The sequence below is a fragment of the Eptesicus fuscus genome, chromosome 12 (genome assembly GCF_027574615.1).
Source record: "Eptesicus fuscus isolate TK198812 chromosome 12, DD_ASM_mEF_20220401, whole genome shotgun sequence".
Taxonomy (NCBI): domain Eukaryota; kingdom Metazoa; phylum Chordata; class Mammalia; order Chiroptera; family Vespertilionidae; genus Eptesicus; species Eptesicus fuscus.
This window is the reverse complement of record NC_072484.1, coordinates 65,761,683-65,787,717: the sequence shown is the minus strand read 5'-3', so window position 1 is coordinate 65,787,717 and position 26,035 is coordinate 65,761,683.

Sequence of the window (26,035 nt, the reverse complement as noted above, 5' to 3'; positions counted from 1 at the left end):
CCCCCGACGAACCCCAGGGCCCATGGCCTCGGCACAGGCTTGCTGCCCTGGACCAGGCCTGGCGCCATTTTGAAGTTGGGCTGGATTCTGGGGCTCTGGCCTGGGATCTGGGGACTGGTCTATTACCTGTCTGCACAGGCTTGGGAAATGACAGGGAGGGAAGATGGAACCTCCACACGGGGCTAGCCAAGAACCAGAGTGGAGTGCAGCCTCTCCCCTACCATGGCCATGCCTCCATGGTGCCCCCAACCAAGCCCTTTAAATTCTCAGTTTCCATCCAGTGGCTGGTTCCATATTTACCATAGCAGGTCCTGAACTAAATGCAGGAAACACAGAAATGAACAAAATAGATATCGGGAAACGCAGACAGAATTAGGAATATTCACAGGGTCTATAGGATTTGCCTGTGGGTGATGATGGGGAGGGAAGAGTCTCGATTCTGGCCCCCCCCTTTTTTTTTGTCTTTCATTCAGGAGATGGAATCCAAAAAGATTTGTTTCAGGATGAGAAAGACAGCCAATTCAAATTCTGTTGGGAAGTGAGGAGGTCATAGGGAGGGAAAAGGTTACAGATCTAGGTGAGAAGGGTCCAATTGAGAGAGTCGTGGGATGTGATTGACGGCTGAAGGGAGAGATTTCAAGGGTGATCTCTGAGCAATTGAGCCTGCCTCCCACCAGAACCTGCAGGAAACTGGCAGAGAACTCTACAAGCTTCGCCTCCTGGGTGGCCTTCCCTAATCCTCTGGGGGGTTCCTACCTTACACTATTTGGCACTGCTCTTTGAAGTACTGCCTCCCTAGAGTGGGCGCTCACTCAGCAGAGTTAAGGAGGCAGCGCACCAATGCCTGTGATTCATTTAAGAAATACCTTCACTATGTATCAGGCACTGTGCCTAAAGGCACCAGCGTTACAGTAAGTGGGACAAAGTCTTGTGTGATTTTTAGAAAGACAAGAAACTAGAAAATCTTGCAGGTAGTGATGAATACTATGAAGGAAATAAAATAGGGTGATGTGATCAATGGATTTAGTCTGAAGGGTTGGGGAGACATCCTTGGGAAGAGACAGCTTGGAAGGTGGACAGCACAGCAGAGTTTTGGCTATAAAGGTGAGTGAATGCTGCTCTTTCCCTTCTGGTCTCTTCCCTGCCCTGCCCCCTTCAGGCCCTGGTGGCTGCAAGTCAGGTTTCACGGCACACCTTCTCTCCAGGGTGGCCCCGTCTTCCCCTCCCCAGGCCTGGTCCTGGCACCCTCATGGCCCTGGCACTCACTGTGTTCCCCAGCCCCTGTTGTTGTCCCCCCGCACCCCCCACTGCCTTTGCATCCAGGCATGGTCATACCCATGCCAGGCTTCTGACTGGGTGTGCCACCCACTCGAGACTCGGGCCTCACACTGCTCGCCTGGAATGGGGGACAATATGATCTGAGGCCTGAAATAGCTCATTAATAGGATGCAAGTAGTCTTCCAACAGTGCTGGCTCAAGAAATGGAATCTCTTCCCTCAACAGCTCTGAGAATGATCTGCATAACCCTTTTGTTGGAACTGTGGAGCTGTTTACAAAGTGCCTTTAGAGGTGTCCATTGCTCACGTTTCTAGTGGCAGATGGTCTCAATACATTGGGTTGAGGTCCAACTCTGCAGCCAGCCCCTGGGCGATCGTGGGCAAGTCCCTTCCCTCTCCAGGCCTAGAGTCTTCCTGCACAATGAGTTATCCGAGGGCCCTTCTAGTATTGATACTTTGGGTACTGGGGCCAGTCCTGTGGGAAGAGCCCAGGAGCAGCCTCAGGTGAAGAGGGAGGAGGCACAGGGATTTTTTCTGTTTTGCCAAATTCTGGCTTTCCCCCAGTGCTGGCTGGGCTCTCAGTGGGAGAGCTGAGCCTGGTCTCTATGAGGTGCGGCCCATCTTGGTTTCTTGCTGCCCTGTCATTGAGCGCTTGGGGGCGCTGTGATATGCAGCGGAAACTTCCTGCCCTGGCATGACCTGAAGTAACAGAGGAGGATGGTCTCCCTGTCCCTGTTTCATGTGTATCCTCATAAAGGACAGCGAAGGCACACAGCCACAGGTGAGCAGCCATTTCAGTGTTTGGGTGTATGTGCTCCTCCCACACCCATGGTTCTTTCTCAGACTCATAGGCAGGTGTACACCCACTGCTGTGCTGACTCACATACGCCAGATGTTCACCGAGTGCCCACTGTGTGCTGGGTGCTGCCCATGGCCCTTGGCCTGGGGACATGGGAGTGGGCAAAGTTCCCACCCTCACGGACCTTGGAAGCCCACAGACACTGTCATAATAACAGCCTACACTCAGCACTTACTCAGTGCCAGTCACCGCTCTGGTCACCTATGCATCTGGCTGTTAACAGAGCCACTCTTTCAGCAGATACTATTATCCCACTTTGCAGCTGAGGGAGCTTGCACAGCAGGTAGGCCTGGCATTCTGGGGCACCTTTCCTCACCCACAGTCTTCCTCCAGGAGCATGCAGGGTGCTCCAGGGGCACCTTCACTGCAGAAACACTTCTGTGCACCCTCAGACCCTCCACATGGTGCTCTCACACCACCATCTCGTAACACAGCTTTCCCACTCCCTGCTCCTGTGCCCTGGCTCCCTCATGGGGCTTCTGAGTCAGCCCCGGCTCCCATCTCTGATCCATCCCTCTTGGGGCCTGGCACTTCCCTCCACCAGGCTGGGAACCCAGGGGCAGGACTTGGATTTGCTGCCCAGCAGAAGGCCTGGAGTGGGCAAGGTGGGTCTGTGCATGTAGTGAGGAAGTATTGGATGAAAATGACCAAGACACAGCCTCTCGCCCACTGGTACCCAGAGCTCTTCTAGAGAGCTCAGGTTTTTCTGCATTGTGAGGCCAGGTCACGGGTGGGGTGCCACTCGGAGCCAGGAGGGAACCAGGAGGAGACCAGATGCGAGATGGGCTCTGCGATGAGTGGACTCAGGTGAGGGACTCCAGCAGCATGGGGCAGGGGGTGATGGTCAGAGATGAAGATTGAGCCCTGAGGACGAGACCCCTTTGAATTTGACAGGGCTAGAGAGGGTCAGTTTGGGCTGAGGTATCTAATGCACACCCAGGGCACAGGAGGGGCAGAGACAACTCCAGGGAGGTTTTAGTTCGGGCTGTGGTGTGTGTGTGTGTGTGTGTGTGTGTGTGTGTGTGTGTGTGTAGGATTTCAGGGCCCTGTAAAGGCTTTTGAATTAATTGCCAATGTGGCCATCCTGTGACTTAGGGGCACTGCCCACCTATAACTGAGGACCCAGAGTTGTCTCCTGTGGGCTGGGCACAGATAATGGTCTTTCCTACACCTGACAGACACAGACACGGGTACCCAGAGAGATGACCTTTCCCAGGGTCCACTGCTAGAAGTGAGGCCCCGGTTATTAAATCTGGAATAGGTTAGACCCTGTGCTGGTCTAGCACTCCTCTAAACACATAATCTCTTGGCAAAAACAGAACTCCAGGCTCTCCAATCACTTGACTCTTTGTGGGGAATGGAATCCCTTTCCTTGGTTTACATTCTTTGTGTTACCTTTTACTTAGGCAAGTGCAATTGGTTTTCCACTTATGGTGGTGATAAAGTTTCATTTAAAACTAAGTTAGGCCCTAACCGGTTTGGCTCAGTGGATAGAGTGTCGGCCTGCGGACTGAAAGGTCCCAGGTTCGATTCCGGTCAAGGGCATGTACCTTGGTTGCGGGCACATCCCCAGTAGGAGGTATGCAGGAGGCAACTGATCGATGTTTCTCTCTCATCGATGTTTCTAACTCTCTATCCCTCTCCCTTCCTCTCTGTAAAAAATCAATAAAATATATTTAAAAAACAAACAAACTAAGTTAGACCCTGAGACTGGCCTGATAAGGGAGGAGGTGGTATACAGAGAGTTCAGCCTCCCTGGCTCTGGGCAAGCTTCCTGCTGTGGATGGCTAGCTTTGCTACTTTCTAGCTGTGTGACCATGGACAAGGTACCCAACTGCCCTGTGCCTCAATATTCCCATCCATAAAATGGGCATAATATTAATTTCTAACTAAGAGCGTCATTGTTGGTGTGAGGCTCAAATGAGGTGACTGTGGCCAGTAAACACTAGGTAGGGGTCTGCTGTTGTTATGGGAGCATATGGCACAGGGTGTGAAGGTGGAACTTGAATGCTGGCAAAACACATATCTAATTCAGGTCCCATTTTAAAGGGAAAACTGAATCTTGCTTTAAGCCACATCTCACTGGACCAAATGGAACACAAGGCAGTTAAGAGGTGGCTCTTTGGGAGGTTGGTCTTCGGATGGCTCTGGAATCAGCAGGGTTTCTGAGCTCCTGGGCCTCATCCATAGAATGGGATGATCGCAGAGAGGGGGACAAAGACTCTCCTTGACAAACTCTACTCAGCTCCTCTGAACTCTCTTTTCAACTAGGCCCTGACTTTTGGGCTTCTGTATTCATCGCTACATTGTCCAATTTCAGCAAGAATCATGGTAAGTCAATTTAGCCAGAATCTCTCACACGTTATATGTGATCAGGTTCCTTACCCACCACCATCTACCAAGTGATGTGTGATCACCTGGCTAACCTTCAACAAGAATCCTGTTAGGTTGATTGAGCCAGAATCCCCCCTTACCCCTGATATTTCCTCTTAGTCATTTTCCATCCACGGACCCCACCTTGCTCTGTGGTTATAAATTCCCTCTTCCTTGTATTCAGGGTGAGCTCCATCACTCTTCCCCGCAATAAGACCCTGTTGGCCCTGGCCAGTGTGGCTCAGATGGTTGGGCATTAGTCTGTGCACCAAAAGGTTGCAGGTTTGATTTCTGATCAGGGTGCATGCCTGGGTTGTGGGCTTGATCTCCGGCAGGCGGCATGCAGGAGGCAGCAGATTGATATTTCACTCTCACATCGCGGGTTCTCTCTCTCCCTCTGCCTTCATCCATCTCTAAAAAAAAAAAAAAGGACCCTGTTGAAATGGTCCCCCTTGAATAAAGCATGCTTACTGTCTTTAACAAGTACCATGAATAATTTTTTATTTAATAGGGGTCATGGAAGACCATGCATGTAGAACACGCACTCAATAAATGCTGTTGTGCCCCTCTCATCCCATAGGCCAAGTCTGGCTTCTTCCAGTTATTCCGTGGACATGTTCTATGGCCCTGACAAACTTTCTGCTCCTTTTTCAAGGCCTTGGTTTCCCCTTCACAATGTGGGGCATCTGGGCCCTGGCCCCTGAGTGGTGAGAGAGGTCCAGGTATGAGCTGGGCCCACCTCACCTTGCTACCTCCTTCCAAAGACCTGGGGTCAGTGGTGACTCTGTGCCCATCACCACCAGAGGGCGACCCCTGCCCAGGAAATCCACTCCTTTCTCCAAGGGTTGGCTGGGCAGTGCCCAGAGCACAGAGGCTGGGCGTTCCCTGCTGGCTGTGGTCACTTTTGCCAGTCGATGGCTGGTGCTCTGGCATGGAGAATCTCTGTGGATGGTGGTGGCCAAGTTTTACTTTGAAAGGATGAAGAGGTGTGGTGTCTACATGAAAGGTGTGGTAGGTGACAGCGTGGGTGCCGGAGCCAGCCAGCTGGGGTTTAGATTCCGGCTCCCACACGCACTGGCTGTGGGTAGCCATGCTTGCCTCAGTTCCCTTGTCTGTTACAAAGGCTTATCACTGGAACGGCCACCCGGGGTTCTTGTGAAGACCAAACCAATTGCTGGTGGTAGAGCACTTAAGCAAGCGGGTACCAGGTCAATGTCAGCAATTATTACGGTGTTCCTGGTCCAAGCCAGGCCCCGTGGTGTAACTTGACATCCTCATACCATTGGTTCCTCACGATTACCTCGCAGGTGGAGGTGCCTAAGGAAACTGGAGTTTAGAGAAAGATAGCTTATGGTCCCCCTGAGGTGAGTAAAGGTCCCAGCAGTTTTCTGAATATAGTGATTGATCAATCAGTTCCCAGTCGGGGGCAAGTCATGCCACATTGCTCAGAGCCTGCAGGGTGCCTGAAGTGGTTGTTTGTCTTGCCGGGATAGACCGAGGGCCTCCTGGGCCTCTGAGAGGTAGCTCTGACTCAGTCCTCTGGGGACCAGGGACATTCTCGGGCTGCAGCCCCTGCTCTGGAACCACCCTGAGGAATCCCAGCTCAATTCCATGGTCCTGGTCATGTGCCAGGCTCATTTATCCCTCATCTCGACGCTTGTGTTGTGCCTGCTACCTTAACCCCCTTTCCTATTCAAATCCTCTGTGTCCTAAGTCCAGCTGAAGTATGTCCTTCCATAAACCTCGTGAAACCTTCCCCAGTGACCCCAATAGCCACTGATTTCCTTGGTTTGCAAGGAAGCTTCCCTTCCTGTCTGCCTGGAAAAACTCCTCCTCCTTCTCTAAAACCCAGCCCCCAGTATCACCCCTGAGAAGGCTTACTGCCACTCTCCTCCCCTCTCCCGGATGGAGACAGTTACTGCTTTGTTGGGCTTTCTGGGCATTCAAGTTACAATGTCATAACGGTGTCACTGCATTGGTTTACATTCGTATCATGTGTTGTAAACTCAGTAGAAGTAATACATGCTAACGATACATATTCAAGCAGACCAGAGGAGTATAAAGAGAAGAGTAGAAGTCCTTCCCCCTTTCTTCGGACCCCCAGTTACCAACCTCCCTCTCCCCGGGGAAAGCTTGTTAGCAATGCCTTGTGAAACCCCGGGAAACTCTCCATGCCTGTACAGGAGAGCACACTGTTTGGTTGTGCTGCCATGATCTGTCTCTGCACTGCTCCAAGCCTCGCCCCCTGAGGCCTGGATCTGACCGAGTCTGACTTGGGTGGGTGCCCCGCACCAGCCCTGGGCTGGTCCCAGAAAAGACGCTCAGAAGACGTTGCCTAGCTGGTTTTGCACCTTCACAACCCTGGCCGCATGTAACACGGGACCCAGTTGAGGCCTGGCTGCTGACTGCAGGTTGCACCAGCTGGCCAGCAGATGGATTTTCTCTTCCTGCAGAATGTTGTTATCGTTATGAAAAGTTGAATTCATGGTCAACATTTAAAAGTCAGGAGAGACTCCCTAACATTTTGTATTTTCTTCACCTCTTGAAAAAATTCAGATGATCGGGCCACTTGGGGCCTGGGCTCTGCCCGGTTCAAACAGCACCCTGTGCTCCCACTGCCACTACTGCTCTGGTCCCTGTGCTGGAGTATTCGGGCCCTGCCTGTGTGGCCGGACCTGGCCGCTGACTGAGGAAGACGGGCTTGTAGGGAAATCAGCAGGGACGGGGTTTTGTACCAGCTGAGTGCCGAGTGGGGGTGGAGGAATGATTGAGAAGGAACCGGGTGTCATCTGCAGACTCCTGGGACTGTGCCACCCAGGATAGCACTGGGCTTACACTCTAGATTCTGTGGGTGAAACCTCGGCTGCACAGAGATGGTGCGACCTGGGGCAGTGCTTGCCCCTGCTGTGGGTGCCAGTGGCCCTGGCCAGTGGGTGCAGACATACGGGGCAGCTGTTTGAAGGTGATAGATGGGACTTGGACTGAGGTGCCCTGGCTTGGAACACATGAGCCCGGGGCAGGTGGACAACGTGTGGGGGCGTGGCTGACTCCACATGGCACTGAGGACATAAATAAGCAGCATGGAACAGGTTGCTTGCTGCAGGGAAGAGCAGGGGCAGGGGTTGATTGGAGGAGGTGGGGCCTGGGGCACATGGGACATGTGGCTCAGAGCTTCCCAAACAAAGCTGGAAATACAACTTAAAAAAATAGACTCAAAGATTTAAATATGGAAGCCCAATTAATGATCTGTGTAGCAAACGAAATATACCAGTGGGTCTTCAGTACACCATGTCTGATTGGTACCATCATTTCTTCAGAGAAAAGGTTTTATTTTTTACTTTTTCCTAAAAAGGGAATCTCATCTCGGAGTACAGGGCAGCCCTCCCACTGGGTGCGTTTTGCTCTATAGGAAACCCACGGGATTGCCCTCCAGGTGAGGAAACGTGTGAGGGAAGCCCCTGAACATGGAGACTCCAAAGCCACCTGGGCCTGCTCATTGGTCATGGCGGCTGGCCAGGTCTGGTGGAGACCCCAGGGCCTGAGGCCCAGGAAACTCAGGAGTCAACCAGCTGTGGGATGCTTGCAGACTGAGAGGGCCTCCAAAGGCTCTCTGCACATCAAGGGCCTGCTCAGGCAAAGGCCCAGCCCAGCGATAAACCCGGCCGCCATGATGATCACTCAGCCTCACACGTCAGCCTCTTCCCACTCAGGTTGCCCAGCCCCAGGCTCTGTGGGTTTGGGGGCAAGGCTGAGGCTGAGGGGTTGGGGCAGGCCGTCCGTTCTCTCGCCTATGCCTGGCTGAGGCCTCTCTGTCCTTCCTTTCCCAATGTGCCTCCTTATGCCCCTGCTCCCTTGTGGGGGTGCAGCGTTGGGAGGTTGTTGACAATTTGTGCATTAATCTCTCTGCCCGGGGCCTCCTGGTCAGGTGGTGCTTATCAGGGTTCCGCTCCTGTCAGATGGGCCTTCCGGAGCCCGTGGGCCAGGGGAGGGGTGGCAGCAGGAGCCCTTGCTCTGCAGGGCCTGGAGGCTGCCTCACCATTCTTGGGCCTTCACATCCTCTTACCACCACCACCACTCCCCCCCCACCCCTGCGGGCTGCCTTCTTTACCACATCAGGATACAGACCATTGCATGAATTCCGGTCTCAATGGAATTATTTCAGAATTCTGGTCAACCGCAAGCTCGGGGTATTTCACAAACTATCTATCACTGCTGTGTGGTGGGAAGAACCTGGGTTGGGGACAAGTAACGGATACAGGGAGGCCCCTGTCCACTGAATGTGGGGGCAGTGAGTCCCTGGCCACCTTGTTGTGCCTCCCAGGGGCACCCATGGCTTTGTAGGCAGTGGACACGATGTCTACAAGGGACTTAGGGTGGGGGGTGCGGTTCAGGAAAGGCAGCCAGGGGTGGGCCCTGGGATGGGAAGGGTGAATGGGAGAGAGGCAGAGTGGGGGATGGAAAGCACCCAGATTTAGGGGTGCACCTCCGACTCCACCACCTATGAGCAGCGGAACCTTGGCAAGCACTTTGTGAGCCTCAGTTGCCTCAACTGTAAAACGGGGTTGTGCTGCCCACTCCTCAGTTCAACAGACATTCAGAGATCAGCAAGACTCCAGCCTTGCTAATTCCAACACCTTTAGGACTGCTACGGGATGCATCTATAAATGTCTGGCCAATGGTAGGTGCTCAGTGACTCTGGCTGTAATCAGAGGAGCGGCAGTAGTAATAGCAGTGATTCTGCTAATGACCTCTCCCTATCTTTCTCTTCTTGGGGTCATGCTTATAACTCCGGGCAGCAAATATATGGTCCGTACACTGCCAGTCTCATTCCACATCATGCAGACATGGCCAAGAGACCATCAATACACGCTCTCCTTCAAGCTTGGACGGTACCTCAGAATCCGTGTCATCACGCTTCCTGGGCAGCACTATCAACCAGAGTAGGCACATGAGAGGAAGCTTCTTTGTTATTCTGGCCCCAACTGATGGGAGTGGTGGAAACTGGCAGGGCAAGGGGTCTGCACTCTGCTTTGTGTTTCCTAAATCCTCTGAAAGGTCTCGGCCCCCTTTCCAGGGGGCTGCCTGCTCAGAGGACGGAGCAGGGCAGGGATGGAAAGGGCCAATCCCATCTCCTCTGTAGGCTTCCCTCAGACCAGGGCAAGGCAGCCTTAGCCCCCGTGTGGGGTGGGGAGACTTGATGGAGAGGCCTGGGCTTGGCTGGCACAGTATTTGCTTCTCACAAGGGTCCAAGATTCCGGGCTGTCTGCTCAGCCAGATGCTCCGGGGTGACACTGGCCAGGCTGGGCCAGAGCACCTGGGGGGATGCTCTAAAGGCCCTGAGCCAAGCCCGGTGCCAACCCTGCCTATGAGGAAGCAGGCCCATGACCTGGGCAGCCCTGTCCCTCCTGAAGGCACTAGTAGGGTGATGGAGGGAGTCTTTGAAATTGGGACTTCTGTCCGTATGGCAAGTCCGAGGGGCTAACTAAATTAGTGCCCACACCCATTTGTTGTTTTCTTGTTCTTTGAATGGGGATGACTGTCCTGCCCCCACCCCTTCTCAGTGCTTCACTAGGTGGTCTGTGCATCTGTGGGCTCAGATCCAGGCAACTGTGTTCTTCTGGAAGCAACAGCAGGTGCTACCACACTGCCTGCAAAAGACGCCCCAAAAGAAGGGTCTTCTTCCTGGAGATTGTGAATGTTGGTTTTATTTATCTGCCTCATTCTTTTGTTTTTGAAGTTTTTATTCTGGGATAAATGTAAACTTATAAAAAGTTAAGAATAAGAAGAGTACCTATAAAAATCACCTGTATATCATTTACCCCAATTCATCCATTATTTGCATTTTACTGATCATTGTCTCTTTACTCTCCTTTCTTCTCTTCTCCCTTCTCTTCCCCCGCCCCTGTAAGTATATGTAAGCACACAGTATTAGTATATTGTGCAAATATAATGTACATTGTTGAGCCATTTGAGAATAAGTTGCATGCATCAGGGTTCTTTACAGACTTCAGTATACATTTCCTAAGACTAAAGATTACTTTTTTTTAAAAAAAATATCTAAACACAACACAGTGAATAGTCTCAGCACACCACTTTTCTCTAATCTGCCTGTAATCCTGTTCTGCTCATTAACCCAATAACATCCCTTCAGACACAGACCCAGCCGAGGGTCAGGGACTGCATTTAGTTTTTCTGGGTCTTGTTAGAGGTCCCAGAGCATGTCATCACCCTGACTGAATGAACTGTCCCAGGGATGGACATTTCAGATGTTCCTACAGAACACTCTGATATACCCGCCATACACTTAATTCCTAGGCGTGGGTTTGCTGGGTCAAAAGACCCATGTCTGCCACATTGCCCTCTGATTTATCCTTCCAGGAGGGTCAGACTTGCCACTGCCCCCAGCCTCGCCCACACAGTGTCTTTGTGCATTTTTGTGCCTCTCCAGTGCCCATCATGTCTGACAAAGTTCAAAAAAAAAATAAGATGGGAAAAATTATGAATTTTAAAATGTCTCTGAATTTATCTATGAACCAACTATTATATGATGTTAATAAAATATTATGTTGTTAGTGATTATAATGTATTTTGACTATAGAAAAAGATTCTTATTTCTTTAAGACATGTACTGGACTAAGCAGAAGAGGGATGATATGAAGTCTGTGATTTACTTTAAAATGTGTCAACATAAAAAATTGAAACGAATTAAAGCTGAGGAGGGGGCTTCGGGAGTGGGAAAGAGGCCAGAGGGTCCACTGGGAGGCATAAGTCCTGCTCTGTCTGTGGTCTGGAGCTGGAGGCATTTCATAGAAGAGTTGAGTTTGGGATGCCTTTGGGATTGGAAGATGGAGAGTGACGGGGATTTGGATGAGCTGCTGAGTCAGAAATGATGGCACATTGCTAATTGCAACTTAGGAGCTAGGTGCTATTATAGTGCCCATTTTAAAAATAAGGAAACTGAGCCAAATACATCCAGTTAATCATGGTGGATACTTACAAGGTTGTCAGGAATGTGCGCTGCTTGCCTCTAGGGGCCCTGTTCAGTCACAGTCTGCAGAGTCACTCAGTGGGGGAGCGGAGGAGCCGCCTCGGAAACCAGGTACCAGCTCCGGAGTCTTGCTCTTGACCACCAGCTGCGTGCTTCCGGGGTGTCGGTAGCCTGGTGTCTTTAAGACACATCACATGTGAAGGTTGCATTGATTCAGTCTGAATTATCCAACTTACATAACATTGCAGAAAATTTTCAAAATAAAGTGAAAATGAACAAACACTCTTTCACCACAGAACTACCCACCGTGATTAATTGGATGTGTTTTTGCCCGGTGGACATTTTTATGAATACTACTTTTTCTCCCCTCCCTCCTTTTCTCTTTCCCTCCCTCGCTCCCTCCCTCTTTCTTTTTGTGACTTTAGGCTAGATTTCCAGAAATAGATGAATGGGGCAAGCGGAATAAGTCTTTCCTAGTTTTTCGTGTTTTTTTTTCTCATGGTTTTTGGCAGCTATTGTGCGAGGCCCAGTCTTAAACAGGGAATTCCCATCTGTGGAGGCGGAATATGGGGGTTTCACAGGTCAGAGGGATCTTAGATCCCTTCTCAGAGGCTTACGGGAAGTGCTGACATCCAGGCCTCATTATCTCCGATGGTCATCTTCATTGTTTTATCTAAAGCACTTTCAGGAAGTGCCAGGGTCTGTCAGAGAGTGACACAGTCCCACACTCAGCCTTGCCTTGAGGTTTTCCCTCGACAGACAGAGGCACACCACAGAGAGAAGGCAAGTGGAGGACACACAGATGGGCCCCCTTGAATGCACGACTTGAGGGCAGGGGCTGAGGGCCCCGAGACCTGAGACTGCAATGGCAAACTTCCTGGGGACATGGCTGTGCTGGGCTGTGCAGGCTGGTGACTACCGGAGGTGCCATCCACATGGGCTGTGAGTGAACCGGGCCCCTCGCGGCAAGCAGCGCACATTCTTGACAACCTGTGAGGCAGCTCTGAGCTTGTAATGCACATGAGTGGACAGGACAGCTGTCTGCAGACTGACTCCATGTAAACATTCTTTACTTCCTACAAAGTAAAACTCATGGCTCCTTGATTCAATTTCTGTTTTTCCATTTTTGGTAGACATGGTACAAAGAACGATGTCTCCACCATAAGAAGAGCAACAGTGTGAGGGCCTTTAGGAATGAAAACAGTGAGTACTTGGCTTCAGTGTCAGTGGCAGTCAGGAGTGGTGGGGAGGCAGTAAGCCGGTGAGCACAGGTGCTGCCTGAAGGGGTGGCTGCTACCCAGCTCCAGCGGATTGGGGCTGGGCAGGGTTTAGCTATTTCAGTAGATTAATCTCTGTGTGTCTCATTTTCCCCGTCTGAAAATGGGGATAACAGCAGAAACGTCTGCGAATGGTCACTGCAAGGATGAAGTCCAGCACGGAGAGCCATGCCTGGCTGTGTGAGTTCCGGCGAGGACTTCCTGTCTATCACTGGGGCATTGGTCCACGTCAGCAGACAACAGGGGAAGAGAGATGCGTTCTTTAAGCAAATAGAAGATTGGTAATAGTAATAGCAAAAAACAATCGCAGTTTGCAAGGCCCTTTTCATCTATATTATCTCATTTAATTTAATCCTCACAATCATCCTGGGGTTCTTGACCCTAAGCTACAGATGAGGAAACTGGGGCACAAAGGGGTTATGTGCTTTGCCCACAGTCACATAGCCTGGAGGAGGCCGAGGCCAGGGTGCTGTTGTTTCCAGCCCAGTGCTTGGGACCTGTGCTGAATAGGCTGGAGAGTGTTCTTTAGGATTGAAATAATTGCTTTTTAAAGAAATCATCTCTTGCCCTGGCCGGTGTGCTCAATGGTTAGAGTATTTGCCCTCACGCCAAAGGGTCTCAGGTTTGATTTCCAGTCAAGGGCACATACCTGGGTGGCAGGTTTGATCTCTGGCCCTTGTTGGAGGCAACTAATCGATGTGTCTCTCTCACATCAATGTTTTCTCTCTCTCCCTCCCTCCCTTCTACTCTCTCTAAATTTCAATGGAAAAAATATCCTTGGGTTGCCCTGGCTGGTTTGGCTCAGTGGATAGAGCGTCGGCCTGTGAACTTAAGGGTCCTGGGTTCGATTCCAGTCAAGGGCACATGCCTGGGTTGTGGGCTTGATCCCCAATAGGGGGCATGCAGGAAGCAACTGATCAATGATTCTCTCTCATCATTGATGTTTCTATCCCCCTCTCCCTTCCACTCTGAAACCAATAAAAATATATTAAAAAAAAAAAAAAAAAAAAAGCCGAAACCGGTTTGGATCAGTGGATAGAGCGTCGGCCTGCGGACTCAAGGGTCCTAGGTTCGATTCCGGTCAAGGGCATGTACCTTGGTTGCGGGCACATCCCCAGTAGGGGTTGTGCAAGAGGCAGCTTATCGATGTTTCTCTCTCATCGATGTTTCTAACTCTCTATCCCTCTTCTCTTCCTCTCTGTAAAAAATCAATAAAATATATATTTTTAAAAAATATCCTCGGGTGAGGATTAACAAAATTTTTTTTCCCCCAAAAAGGAAATCATCTCTTACGAAGGCATGTGCAGGTGATGCTGCAGGTGAGCACGGTTTTGTCTGCAGGCAAAGGTGGGAGGGACGCCCCTCAGAAAACTTCAGAACTCTGCTCCATGAATTTGGTTCTCCGAGGGGGAAGGCACCCACATTTCCTGAGCACCCACACATGCCAAACACTGTCAAAATATTCAGGCCTGTGTGTTTTTAACCCCCCAAGCAAATTTCCAGGTCTAAGTGCAGACCCCTTTAGACAGGCGAGGAGGCCAAGGTTCAGAGAGCTGGAGCCATCACTTGCCCGAAGACACAGCCGGATGGGAGACTCCAAAGGGCGGAGAAAGAACTCCTGGGCAGACATTGCTTCCTGCTGCCCTCTGTCCTCCAGCACCCCGCCTCCCAGGACTGAGTCCTCCTGTCGGCCCAGCTCCTTGTACGGCCGCAGGGAAGGCACTGCGATGGTTCCCGTGTGACGCCCTCAGAGGACGCTGGGTAAATCAAAGGGTCCTTGAAGCCTTCCTTCTCCTCTCCCAGCGGCTTGTCTCCTTTATTCCATCTTTGCTGCATCCTCGATGCTCACAACAACTCTTCTAATCAAGCCTAAGCTCGTACACTTATAAAAATGGAAGTCTTTATTGAGATGATTGTAGAGTCCCTTGTTGTTATAAGAGAGAATAATGAGAGAACTTCTGAACCCTTGACCCAGTTTCCCCAATGGTGACATCTTGTAAAACTACAGTACAACATGACCATTAGGATATGGACACTGATGTCGCCCACTAATCTTGTTCTGATGCCCCTGTTTTATCTGCACCCATGGTGTGCGTGTGCATGTGTGTGTGTGCATGTGCATGTGTGTGCACTCTGCGTTTAATTCTATGCAATTTTACGTATTCACCACTTACAGTGAAGGTAGCAAATCGTTCCCTCATCGTGAGCTCCCTCCTGTGGCTCTTTCACATGGATTTCAATGAGCGGCTCTTGCAGATGGAGACCTGGAGTTGCCCACCCTGATCTGCAGGTTTGAGCTTTACAGCTGCGCTGGAGGTTGGCACAGGCCTCCCGTCGTGGAGTTACTTTGCCCATAATGGCGCAGCTGGGATGGCAGGAGCCAGGAGTGGCCCAGGACCCGGTCACATCCCTTTGCATTAACCATCCATTATTACTATTACTATTATTATTATTATTAAAACAGTAACACATTTATTTTAAAACAAACAGGACAGAAGGGGATACCATGAAAAGTACAAGACCTCTCTGTTTTTCCACCCTTCCCCAAGGGAACACCTGTCTTCTGCTGTATCCCTCAAGTCATTTTCTATGTATTTCCAAGTCTATATGTGAATGTGAATATTCTTTTTTTTTTTTTTAAGATTGACTCACACTAGACATCCTGTTAGCAATTCATTTTTATTTAATCATGAATCTCTTCATGTCTCTTCATGGCTCTACATATAGATCTTTCTTCATTTCCTTCCTTTTAAAATCTAAATGTATCTTAAAAGATAATACATTTATGCCATTTAAGATTTAAAAGGTACAGAAGGACACACAGTGAGAGCCTCCCCCTCAGTTACGCACTGTGGAGACAGCCAGTATTATTGGTTCCTGTGAGTTCTCCTGCAGACAGCCTTCCCGTATACAAGCATCTATGTATGTAAGTTCCCTTTCTTTATTTTACTAAGACGTAGTCGACATATAACATTATATTAGCATCAGGTATACAACATAATGATTTGACATTTGTATATATTGTGAAGTGGTCTCTGCAGTAAATCTAGTCAACACCCACAACACGCATACTTACAAAATTTCCTTTCTTGTGATGAGAACATTTAAGATCTACTCTCTTAGCACTTCAAATATGCAGTAAGTGCCGTGATTACCTATAGGCACCATTCTGTACATTACATCCCCATGACTTACTTATTTTATAACTGGTAGTTTGTACCTTTTGACCCCCTTCACCCATTTCACCCACTCCCCCTTCCCACCTCTGTTCTCTGTAACTGTGAGCTTGGTTCGTTTTTTGTTTGTTTGTTTGTTTTGGGTTCTACATACAGCATAAGTGAGATCATACACTGTTTGTCTTTTTCTCTGTGACTTCTTTCATTGAGCATATTTCTTTCAAGGTGCATCCATGTTGCCAAATGGCAGACTTTCCTTTTTTAATGGTTGAATAATATTCCTCTTCCCCTCCTTCTTATACCAGGGTTCTGCATCTTGATTTTTCTCCTTGAACAGTGTCTTTCGGAGACCCACTGATTAATAGTTTATCCCCTCTCTTTTATAGCTGAACAGTATTCCACTGTAACATACAAGGTGTCCCCAAAAATGTATACACACTTGGAATGATTATAAACCCAGTGTTTATTAACATACAGTTCATTTTCAAAATTTACAAGAATCTACAGAAATGAATAATTTGTTTTGGTCAGTGGCTGTTTTCAAACTGATGACTGTTCTCGTCCAGGCACTGCTGATAATGCGAAGCAATGGAATCACAAACATCAAGAATAATTTCATTCAGTATTTGAGTGCCCTCAGTTAATCGACTGTTGCCGGTTTTGTACCGTAAACTTTATCGTATACATATTTTTGGGATACTCTATATACTATACTGTCACTTATTTAAGTTGACTTTTGTTTTTATCCATTTAGGCTGATTCCAGTTTTTCTATATCGGTACAACAGGAGATAAGAGTCATTAATGATAGAATTCCAGGCACAGGAAAGGAATCTGGGCCCTAGTCGGCTTGGCTCAGTGGATAGAGCGTCAGCCTGCGGACTGAAGGGTCCCAGGTTCAATTCCGGCCAAGGGCACATGCCTGGGTTGTGGGCTCGATCCCCAGTAGGGGGTGTGCAGGAGGCAGCCTATCAGTGATTCTCTCTCATCATTGATGTTTCTATCTCTTTCTCCTTCTCCCTTCCTCTCAATGAAATCAATAAAAAATCAATAAAAAATAAAAAAGAAGAAAAAGAAAAAAGAAGAAGAAAAGGAATCTGGGGCAGGAGTTCTTGAGCGCTCTTGGAGCACTTGTGATCACCAGAGGTCAGATGTCCTAGAGGCACAGGAGCCCCTCAACCCAGATGTCATGGGGACACGAGTATCAGCAAGTTTCCTACCAGTGATAGTTACAGATCGGCGACTCAGAATGCTGTTTGATATTTATCTTACTTCCTTTCTGCCCTTCACTTTTTCTAGCTTCTCCTCCTCTGTCCTCCTACCCAATGAACAGACAGAACCAAATCTAGGATCCTGTGAGGACCTCCAGGAATTAATGAGTCGGAAAGGTCATCACAAACCAGAACTGTTAGACTTCAGGTTCCCGATTGGGTTTATTTCTAGCTAGATGGGTGTTGAGAAAATTTGGCTAAGACGTCTGGTTTGAGATCTTACGATGAGGGACACAGTGGCAACTTCTGTTCCTGGGGAGGAGGAGAGGGCCACACTTCTGCTTTGACAGTTGATGAATTTGTGTGTACTTGGCAACAACTCAGGCCAGAAGAGACCAGCTGGGCCCCAGCCTGGTGTCATGTTTACCTCTTCGATTATTTTTGGTGATGTGGGTTTTGAAAAGGGAAATCAGGCACCAACAATTTCACGGACATAGCCTTCAAGCAGCTCATTTTGTTAAGTAAGGGAATATTTCACTGCAAGTTTCCCCTGGAACTCAACTTCCCTATGTGGAGGCCCTAGGAGTTGTCTGAACTTGGATTGTGGGTTTTAAATGTCTCGCTGTTTCTGGGTGCCCGGCATAGGTGAACATAGCAAAACCTGATATTTGCATGTGGTTACTGCATGAGGATCTGACCCTGAAAAGTGCCAGAGATGACATGTGCACTCCCTCTTTGTGTGAGGAATCATGACAAGCTTTTGTAGTAGCTCAAGTAGGACCCCTAGTGACAACACTGGGGCTGTGCTCCCTCCACACTTGGACCCACAGGCTCCAGGGTTTGCCTATCCTGGCAAAGGCAAGTTCCCATGGGTCTGCCTCCTGGACGTCCTAGCAGTGTCACCCCAGCCTCAGGGACAATGGTCTCACACGGACTCCAGTTCCTAACAGGCCTCCGTGCTCATGAGCAGGTTGCCTCCAAGCGTTTCCTCAGTTTCTCCCACCCTTTAAACCTCCCCTTCCTCACACTTAGCTTCCCCCCCGTGATGTCTTCAGGGGCCCTGACTCTCCCCTTCATGCTTCACCCATGTCCACATCTCCCCCTGAGGGAGGAAGTTCCCTCAGGCTCTGCCAGTCACAGGCCTCTCCCGTTCGTCCTTCCCTGTGAGGTCTAGTTCTCTCTTTCACAGGCCCTTCCTCTCCACTCGGGGACCATGTGGCACAAGGAGGAGGGGTCCCACCCATATTGCACATGGGTGAGCCTCAAACTCAGATCTTCAATATTTTCTCCAAAAGAGGTCTAACAACAAGGGAATGAAAAGACAAGCCACAGACTGAGAGAAAATCTTTGCAAACGACTTATCTGATAAAGAATATTATCTATAACACACAAAGAACTCTTAAAGATCAACAATAAAAAAACAAGCAACCTATTTAAAAAATGGGCCAAAGACCTGAACAAACACCTCACCAGTGAAGAAATACAGATGGCAAATAAACATATGGAAAGATGCTCACATCATATGCCATCAGGGAATTGCAAATGAAAACAAGATACCACTACATAGCTACTAGGATAGCCAGAAATCCAGAACGCTGGCAACACCAAGTACTGGTGAGGATGTGGTCCAACAGGAATTCTCATTCATTGATGGTGGGAATGCAAAATGGTACACATACCAAGATGTCTTTCAGTAGGAGAATGGATACAAACGAGTAAATGGTGATACATCCAGCCAATGAAATGTTATTCAGAACTAAAAAGAAATCAGCTATTAAGTCATGAAAAGACATGGAAGAAACTTAAATGCATATTGCTAAGTGAAAGAAGCCAATCTGAAAAGCTACACACTATTATTCCAACTATATGACATCTGGGAAAGGTAAAACTATCCTATATAATAAAAGCCTAATATGCTAGGTGTCTGGTTGACCAGTCGGCCGTGAAAGCAACCAAAGTGTAATATGCTAATGATATGCTAAGGCTGATCAACTGCTCGCTATGATGTGCATTGACCAAGAGGGGGCAGACACTCCAACCAGTAGGTTATCTTGCTGCTGGGGTCTGGCCGATTGGGACTGAGTGAGAAGGACCAGACATGCCCTGGAGCCCTCCTGAGGTCCCTCCCTGGCTGGCCAACCTCCCGTGTCCCTTCCTGGCCCTGCTTTTGCACCAGTGGGGCCCCACGGCCTGGCCTGTGCCCTCTCACAATCCGGGACCCCTCTGGTGATGTCGGAGAGCTGGTTTTGGCCTGATCCCGCAGGTCAGGCTGAGGGACCCCACTGGTACACGAATTTGTGCACTGGGCCTCTAGTGGAAATAATAAAAAGATCATTGGTTGCCAAGGGATTTGGGGGAGGGAAGGATGAATAGGCAGAACACAGAGGATTTTTAGGGTAACGAAATTATTCTGTATTATACTGTAATGGATATACATCATAAAACAGTAAGTCCTCGCTTGAAGTCTTGATAGGTTCTGCAACTTTAAACAAGATGATGTATAATGAAACCGATTTTTCCATAGGCTAATTGGTATAAACAACAGTTAAGTTTCTATGGCATCTTATCAACGTTATAATGAAATAACATCGAATGAAATGTTAATTGAGGATCTGCTGTACATTTGTCAAAACCCATAGACTTCACAACATCAAGAGTGAACCCTAATGTAAACTGTGGACTTTGGGTGATTGTGATGTGCCACTGTAGTAGGTTCATGGATTGTAACAAATGCACCACTCTGAAGGGAGTTGCTGATGATAGGGAGACTGTGCATGTGTGGGGGCAGGGAATGTATGGGAATTCTCTGTATTTTCTACTCAATTTTATTTATTTTTAAATTTATTTTGTAAAAATATGTTTTATTGATTTTTAGAGAGAGAGGAAGGGAGAGGGAGAGAGAGAGAAAAACATTGATGAGATCACCTGCCTCCTCCACGCCCCCTACTGGGGATGGAACCCGCAAACCAAGCATATGCCCTGACTGGGAATCGAATTGGGGACCTCTTGGTGCATGGGATCACTGAGCCACACTAGCCAGGCTCCACTCAATTTTACTGTGAACCTAAAACTGTTCTAAAAAATAAAGTCTATTTAAAAAAAGGTCAAACATATAATTGCAGAAAACCACTGATAGGGTTGAAATAAGACAATGTTTTTCATTCAGCTTTTAATTCATGTTCCACAATTAGACTCACTCCTTATAATGATTTCAGATTATTATATAGATTTTTAAATAAATGTCCTAATATTATGTGAGCATAATTACATTGTAGCATTAAAAAAATAAAAGCTTTAGTTTGTTAAAAGGAAACACTTAAAATATCTTGTAATTTATGTAACCAAGTTTTGGCAATACTTAATTTTTTTGTATACCAGTGGACCCCACAAATTAAGGTAATCAGTGCCCCTCTCAAAATGGGGGCTCCACCTTCAATCTCTTTCACAGGCTGGCAATGTCTTGCCCCTCAGGCCCTTTTTCTTCCTCCTGTAGTCTTCTACCCAAGCCTCCTGTTCCATGAATAATCCTGAGATGGGCCGGCCCTCCCTCCTATCATTCCCCTTTGTGATCTTCAAGGCCTCATGTCATTTTGCCCCAACTCAGCTGGCTCTGTCAGCCTGTAGGCCCACCTCCCTCAGAGCCACAGCCAATCTGCAGAGCTTTCTCCTCATTCACACAAGCTGCCACCCTGGCTGGAGCTTCTACAACCCCCAAGTCCCATAGGGCAAATGAGCTATTCCTGGTGTCACTGAAAGCTTGATTTGATGCTTGGGAGAAAGGAGATATGCAGGTGAAACTGAAAAGGTTAAGAATCTCATAGTATTGGATTGGTAGTGTGAACTCATGTATTTTATGTTAAAATGTTAAATGTATTTTATTCAGTGAAAGGCCACAAAACAAGGCCAACTGATAGCAGTAAGCACACTTATACTAAAATTGTGGTCTCTAAACACCCTTCTCCAGAGGTTCATGGAGAAGTGCTGATTCCAGGAGATGCACAAGATGAGTTTGGAACATCTGGTCATATGAGATGGCAAGGTAGCTACTCAAGGCTACCAGGGCCATGTCCAAAGGACTCAGGAGACAACTTGAATGATTCCCACTGGCCAAAGATGGAGCAACCACCTGGGCATCAATTAAAATAAGAACTGTAATAGATTGCAAACACATCAAGTCTGCATAAATCCATGAGTTTATATCTATATATATAAAAGCCCAGCAACTAAATGGTGGACCGACCAGAACGACTGGTTGACCAGTCACTATGATGCAGGAGCTGCCCCCTGGTGGTCAGTGCACTCCCACAGTGAGAGCAGCTGCTCAGAGGGTGGGTCCACAGCCGCTCGGCTGATCGGGATGAACGGCGCTCCCACAGCGGGCCCACCCATGCAGGAATCCATGCACCAGGCCTCTAGTGATGTTATAAACAAACACAAAATAAACTCTCTGTCACCATTGGGAGCTTACTGTTTTGAAAAGTGTTACCTAAGAGGGAAAGAACTGAGCATTTATTCTTTTTTCCCCATATCAACAGTACCACTGGGTAATCAAATAGTAGATAAGAGGAATTTTTCTTTACAAAGATGTATTTCTACTACTGCATGAAGAGGCATAATGGAAAAAGAATACCACCATTTTGCAACCCTAATAAATGTAGGCATTGATGATCAACTTCTGCTAGCATTATAACAGAGAGCCCACAAGGCATGACATGCCTCCTGATGACAGAACAATCACCACCTATGACATAGTCTTGGCAAAAAAACAAACAAAAACCCCCAAAACAAACCTGAATCTGATCAAACCTTTAGCTCTAACTACCAATTTTAGAAAATGCAGAGAAGAACATGTATCTCCTGTGCTTCTCAAACTCCAGCATGTTCATGAATCACTGGGGAGTTTGTGAAAATGAAGTTCTGATCCAGCAGGTGGGGGCGAGCCTGACATACTTAGCATTTCCATGCAGGCCCTGGAGGGTGCTGTGCTGCCCCTGAGCACGTGCACTCTGAGTGGGAGGGGGGTCCGATGACGCCATGGAGATGCAAACAGCAAACTCCACACCGTGGTGAACTCCACAGGACAAACAACAAGATGTTTTTTTTGCAACAAATAAATTGCAAGAAAGAAAGGAGATTAAAAGAGTCTTAAGAGATCTATTAACCAATCATAATGGGTGATCCTTGTTTGGATCTTGATTTTAACAAACTGTAAAAAAAAAAAGTGACATTTGTTACATAATTGGAAATTTGAACATTGACAAGATTCGTTTGCTAGGGTTGTCTTTTTTTTTTTTAAATATATTTTATTGATTTTTTACAGAGAGGAAGGGAGAGGGACAGAGAGCTAGAAACATCGACCAGCTGCCTCCTGCACACCCCTTACCGGGGATGTGCCCGCAACCAATGTACATGCCCTTTACCGGAATCGAACCCGGGACCTTTCAGTCCGCAGACCGACGCTCTATCCACTGAGCCAAACCGGTTTCAGCTCCTAGGGCTGTCTTAACAAAGTACTGCAAACTGGATGGCTTAACAGAAATTTATTGTCTGATAGGCCTGAAGGCTAGAAGTCCAAAATCAAGCTGGTACTGGCAGGGCTGTGCTCCCTCTGAAAGCACCAGGGGAGGATCCTTACTTGCCTCTGGTGGCCCCAGGTGTTCCTTGCCTCCTGACAGCACAGCTCCAGTTTTACATGGCATTGTCCCTGCATCTCTTCCCACGACATTCCCTCTGTGTACGTCTGTCTTGGTGCCCAAGTGTCCTTTTTCTTCTTAGGACACCAGTCAGATCAGATTAGGGTCTACCTTAATGGCTTCATTTTAGCTTGATCACCTCTATAAAGATCCTATTGCCAAATAAGGTCACACTCTGAAGTACAGGAGTTAGGGTTTCAACGTGTCTTTTTTTTTTGGGGGGGGGGAAACAATTCAACCCACAACACTAGATATTTGATAATACTAAGGAAATAATGTTAATTTAAAAAAAGTTGTCATAATGATATAATTATGTTTTAAAAGTTTATTTTTCCTTCAGAGAAACATACTAAAATACTTACAGATGAAATTCTGTGGTGTACACAACAATATGGGAATAATTATGGGGTAATACATGACAGTAATAGATGAAGCTACATTGGTTCTGAGTTAATTGTTGAACCTGGGTGAAGGAGGGTATATGAGGGGCCATTAGGTATTCTGTTTACTATTACAAAAGTTTGAAGTTTTTGATAATAAAGGTAAAATAAAAAATATGAATAACAAACAACAAAAATGAAAAAATTCCCACATGGCTGACTTGGCCTCATCCATATACCCCATATAGGGTCCCCCCCAGGCCCACCTTCTCCCACTACAAGAGTCCCCTCTTATAGGCAGTCTGGCTGGGACCTCTCTCATGAGTTCCCCCGGAACCTCTGGAGCCCACACATCCTGGTGGGCTGCACACAGCTGCTCCCCTCTGAAACTTCCTCCACTCCCCTCCTATGTGGTACCTTCCCCTCAGTCAGCTTTCCTTGCACAGGAAAATGCCTGGCTGCAGTCTTTGCCCTCTTGGGGGCAGCCACTGCTCAGGGAAGAGATGCCGCAGCCCCGTGCAACAACAGGCTGGGAACTCAGGGGCGGGGGTGGGGGGGGGGTGGGGGGGGAGGGGGGTGGGGCGTGAGGGGGGTGGGAGGCATTGCCCTGGGCCCATCTTCTACACCCAAGGGCAAGCCACATGGTCTTTGAAGGGACAGTGGCTTGGGGACATACTTCTGAAAAGAACTTGGCTCCATTTGCAGTCATTTCCCCCCTAGCTCTCTGAGGTGCTCTGGGCCTGGCCTCAGGGTCAGGGCACTAAGGCCCAATGGTCTCCTGGCAGGATGCTCTGTTTTGGGCAGGAGAGACCCACAAACAGAGAGTGTCCCCTAAGAACACTGTGATCTCTGTCAGACCTCCTCCTCCAGGAGTGAGACAGCCTTATAGAATGTTAAACAATAGAGGCAAGACGGAACAGCATTGTGACCAATGGTGGGATCTTAGGATTGTTTTAATTGCACAGATTCATACCTTTAAGAAAAAAGGCTTCTGTAGGTTTGACCTCACTTGACGTTAATATAAAAAGTGTGAAAACAAGGCTTGGATCAAATGGCCCCTGACCTCTTCTGAGTCACCTCACAGGCCCCAGTCCTGCTGGTTTTCCATGAGAGATCCCTTCAGACGCTTGCCCAGGGACTTCCCGCGGGCAGGCACCTCTCCCACAGGGCTGGAGGGGAGAGGAGGAGACGAAGGGAGAAGGATGGCTTCTTAGAGCCTCCTACGGACAGGGTCTTGGCCTCGTGGCCTTCCCCTTCTCTTGCTTTGGCCAAATACAGGCCGTGGCTAGTGGACTGTGTCCTAGTTTCCTTCATATTAAGCTGCACAGAGCCCGGTGCATGAATTCGTGCATGGGTGGGGGCCGGCCAGCCTGGCCAGGGGGAGGGGACATGGGCGGTAGGTCGGCCTGCCTGCTGGTCGAACTCCTGGTCGAGGGGACAATTTGCATATTAGCCTTTTATTATATACACTGAGTGGCCAGATTATTATGCGTTCAGAGATCATAATAATCTGGCCACTCAGTGTATATTAAGAAAATACATTAGTCATGTTCTGAAGGGCTGCCTGTAAAGCAAGTTCCAGTAGAGGTGTTTGAAAGTACAATTTGCCTTGACTGGGTAGCTCAGCTGGCTAGAGCGTTGTCTTGATATGCCAAAGTTGCAGGTTCGATCCCCGGTCAGGGCATATAGAAGAATCAACCAATGAATCCATAAGAAAGTGCATTCTTTCTTTCTCTCTATCTTCCTCTCTCCCTCCCTCCCTCTCTAAAATAAAAAAAACAAAACAAAACAAAAGTCCTGGCCGATGTAGCTCAATTGCTTGGGCATTGTCCAGTGCACTGAAAGGTTGCCAGTTCAATTCCCAGTCAGGTCACATGCCCAGGGTTCGGGTTTGGGGCTCGATCCTTAGTAGGGGCCATACAGGAGGCAACCAATCTATGTGTCCTTCTCATCTCTCTCTCTCTCTAAAAATCAATAAACTATTCTTTAAAAAAAAGGTAACGTTACTGATACACAATTATGAGACATTCTGTGAAATCTTGGTCCTTCAACCCAGCACCCTGTTCTCACAATATAACTTTGTGTTGTTGATGTGCTGCTTCTTTGTCAAGCAGGAGGAGATAGCTCCAAGGCCACGGGAGAATTTCTAAGTTTGCTTGGTAGGAGGAATACATGCCTGTAAGAAAGTCTGGTTGTACACATGTGATCTGTGACTGAAGAAGCCTTTCCCTTTGGTTCCCTGAAACCCGCCCCCTCTTACGCCCTAACGACATAAAAACTCCCTACTTTGCTTTTTTGGGAAGATAGATGTAAGAGATCTGCTTTCCCCTTCTCTTGCTTTGGCCAAATCAAATAACCCTTTATCTCCGAGCGCAGGGTCTTGGTGTTTGGCTTCCTAGTGCCTCAGGCACATGGGCCCGAATTTTGGGAGGTGATTCAGTGACCACAGGACTGGAGGCTGCCCCAGCTCTCGGCTTCAGGTTTCTTTGCTGTTGGCTGTACTGTATTCTTCACAGGCAGGAGTCCCCCTGGTGGTGGCAAGACCGAAATGCAGAATTTTGAAGTGTTTGTGGGAAATTAAAAAAAAAAAAAAGAAAGAAGAAGAAAAGAAAAATTGAATAATGCCAACAGAAACCCGTGGGCATGGTGTAGGTGGAGGGAGTTTCTGTGAGCAGGGACAGGGGTTAGCTGTGAGCCTCTGCCTTTGGAGATAGACCCCTTGTTGTGAGAGAAGAGAAAAAGTTGCAGTAGAGTTGAGGCAAGAAGAAAAGTAAGTGGGCAGAGGCCCTTTGGGCTAGAAGA